Source organism: Mandrillus leucophaeus, unplaced genomic scaffold, assembly GCF_000951045.1.
Source record: "Mandrillus leucophaeus isolate KB7577 unplaced genomic scaffold, Mleu.le_1.0 Scaffold219, whole genome shotgun sequence".
NCBI classification, from domain to species: Eukaryota; Metazoa; Chordata; class Mammalia; order Primates; family Cercopithecidae; genus Mandrillus; species Mandrillus leucophaeus.
This window is the reverse complement of record NW_012102243.1, coordinates 522,607-526,007: the sequence shown is the minus strand read 5'-3', so window position 1 is coordinate 526,007 and position 3,401 is coordinate 522,607. Positions and strand designations below refer to the sequence as shown.

At 53.3% G+C, this 3,401-nt stretch overlaps 1 protein-coding gene across 1 annotated transcript in view; it reads right to left on the bottom strand.

The window, feature by feature from the left end:
• CFAP46 (cilia and flagella associated protein 46) overlaps positions 1-3,401 on the bottom strand; it is a 157,857-nt gene that overhangs the window by 150,684 nt on the left and 3,772 nt on the right.

Genomic DNA, 3,401 nt, shown 5'->3' with positions numbered 1-3,401 from the left:
CCCTGGCTCGAGGGGTGACACTCCTAAACCCTAAACCCGCCCTGGCTCGAGGGGTGACACTCCTAAACCCTAAACCCGCCCTGGCTCGAGGGGTGCAGGTCTTCTGGACACAGGAGACTCAAGCTCCTAGTCTGTGAGCGCAGGTGCTGATGGTTGTAGCATCTTCACAAACAACAGACACAGACGTCCCAAGAAGCAGGTCCTCAGCAGCAGACTCCTCCGCCCCGGGGAGCGGGTCCTCGGCAGCAGATGTCCGCAAGGATGGGAAGTACCTGCAGCACCTCAGGATGGCTGCACCGCAGTCCTGCACATCTGGGCCTTGGTGCTGGCCAGGATGGAGAGCGCAGGAGGCCGCCGCCCCAGGCTGTGTGCCCCCACCTGTCCAGCAGCCGCAAGCCTCCATGCCACTGAGGAAGCTATGCCAGGCTTCACAGGGGTCAGAAAAAGAGCTCCATGCTTCCCACATGGATATGGATCTTAAAACTCTTTATGGGGTCCCACAGGTGCGGGTGTCTGCCTGGTTAAATCATTTCCACCATTCACTCAGGCAATCGTGAAATGTATGACGGTGGATAGTCTTTAAAAATGCACCAAGGCTTCAAAATTAAAAACCATTTATATCCTTAACATTAGTGAGCTTTTAATTCAAACTAAATCTCATGAGATCCTGAATGTCTACCAGGAGGCTGGCAGGGATAACGAGCCTCCCAGCAGAATGTTCACCTAGAGAAGGTCGCTTTCGACCAGCAGTGAGACAGGAGGTAACAGGAGGGCTGGGGCCTGAGGGATGGGCAGAGGCCAACCGGGCAAAGGGCCAGGAGAGCGTCTTCAAGCCAGGGCAGAGGGACATGCTCTGCAGGGGCCACGGCCGGTGGCGGCAGAGTTGGGCTACAGGAGCCTCCCTAACGGCAACCCCACGGCAGCAGGGGCCTGCCCGGGAGCCTCAACCTGGGATACACAAAACATTGCTTTGAGTTCCACAGCAGCCCTCGGAGATGAGTCCTGTTACTGCTGCCATTTTGCAGCGACAAACCCTGAGGCGCAGGGAGCTGAAGGAAGGGCTGCTGGGGAGGAGGAAGTGGGGCCGGACCTAGGCTTTCCACAGTCATTCTGAACTGGGGACACCACACCATTGAAACCGAGAAGATGGAAATGGGGCTCACAGAAGCCAGTAAAGGGCATCAAACACAGGAGCGCCTCCCACGCTGCCCTCATCCTCCGTACTGCACGGGCTGCCGTTTCCAGCCTTGACCACGCTTCCCGCCTGTCTCTCAAGGCCACGTGAACTGTATCTCCTGTTCTGAAACCATTTCCAGATCAGCACAGCCCTCAGTGTGACTGGCCGGCTCCCCCCGTGCTGAGCCACGGCCGTGTCTCCTGCACTACTGACGGCTCGGTTTACGATTACTCGTGGGTAACCTGGGGCAAAGCACACCACAGGTGCTCAAGGAAGACACCACGAGGGGAGCCCCAGCACGTGGCTGTGCACCCGAGGGTCCCCCCTTCACTCTCCGTGTGTAAAGCGGCACTCAGTTTGCTCAAAACCACCCGATAAACTGATCCCATTGTCCCTGCTCTGTGGCAGGGCCTGTGGCAGTTCCCGAAAGCATCAGCAAGCCTGACGTCTTCAGTCTTACACACCTTTGGTTGTGTGAAGCTTTTTCTGGAGGGCGGTTCTCTAACGTGTATTCTTAAAATATTGAAAGTGAGCATTCCCTAGTCATTTCATGTAAATACACTCATCTTAGGGAAAAATCCTAAATGCAGAAAAATGTTTTAGGCACAAAATGTTCACTGCAGCCCTTTATGTAATTAGCAAAAAATGATACAGTAGCCCCCCCTTCTCTGAGAGGATATGTTTCAAGACCCCCCAACCCAGTGGAGGCCTGAAACGTGGAGCAGTCCCAAACCCGATGTACACTGTGATTTTTCTAGACAGAAATCCCTACGATAAACTTCAATTTCTAAATTAGGCACAGTACGATATTCATAACAATAACTAATAATCAAATACAACCATAACACTATGCTGTAACAAAAGTGATGTGGCTGTGGCCTCTCCCTCAAAAAACCTTCATACTTTCATACTGTAGGTACCTGCAGGTAGCAAACTGCAGAAAGTGAACTGTGGGTAATGAGGCATGGCCGGTGTGACTTACGCGTCCAATAATGAGACTGCTGGAGAATGTTCCGGATCATTAGCATCATGACATTTTACACCATCTGTAAAGTGGACTCTAGAAACAACTGTGGTGCTGTGGACCCGTGGCCACAATAAAGGTAAAGAGAAATGGGCAGGTGTAAAATTGCAAACACCATCTAACCACAGTTGTGCAAAACACAGGTAGGAAAGACGGCAACGTGCCAACCACTGACCGAAGCCCTGGGGGCCACGGCCTTGTGAACTGCTTTTCCCTTCTTTGCCTTTTGTCCAAATGCACGGTGAGCAGCCTCCCAACCCCAGGCAACAGTGTCATAAAGCCACTTACTTTGCTTTCCATCTTCTTGAGGTCTGAGAGGCAGTCAGAGGAGATCTCCATGCATTTCAAGGTCAAGGAAAAACGTGCCAGTTCAAAAAGCAAAAGCATTCTGCAAACAAACAAACCAGCCAGCACCGGCTCAATATGCGGGGGCAGCAAATATGGCTGCACGGGAGAATCCAGGTTCCCCATTCAAGCAGTGGCAGGAAAGAAAGGTAGGATAAGAAATAAATAAAGTTAAATTAAATAGTAGAACAGAAGCCCTGCAGGGAGGTCCCAGCAGGGCTTTAAGCTACAGTATCAGAGCCCAGGAGTGTCCCGGGGCCAGCACAGTTGTGGAGGCCGCCCAGGGCCAGGTCCCTACTGGACGCCCTGCTCCTCACTCTCCAGACCTTCAGGTCATGTGCAGAACCCAGGGGAAGCACAGGGAGGATGACATGCGCACTCAAAGCCATGGTCTTGCACAGCAGCTCAGACCCACATCTGCAGCTCAGCGAGGCCAGAGGCCATGCAGGGAAGAGGCAGGTTCCTCACCACACAGAGCCTGAACCTTCCCCTCCCCACACAGAACCTGGGCCTTTCCCACATTCCCCACACAGAGCCTGAATCTCCCCACACTCCCCACACAGAGCCTGAATCTCCCCACACTCCCCACACAGAGCCTGAATCTCCCCACACTCCCCACACAGAGCCTGAATCTCCCCACATTCCCCACACAGAGCCTGGGCCTTTCCCACATTCCTCACACAGAGCCTGGGCCTTTCCCACATTCCCCACACAGAGCCTGGGCCTTTCCCACATTCCCCACACAGAGCCTGGGCCTTTCGATCATTAGCATCATGACATTTTACACCATCTGTAAAGTGGACTCTAGAAACAACTGTGGTGCTGTGGACCCGTGGCCACAATAAAGGTAAAGAG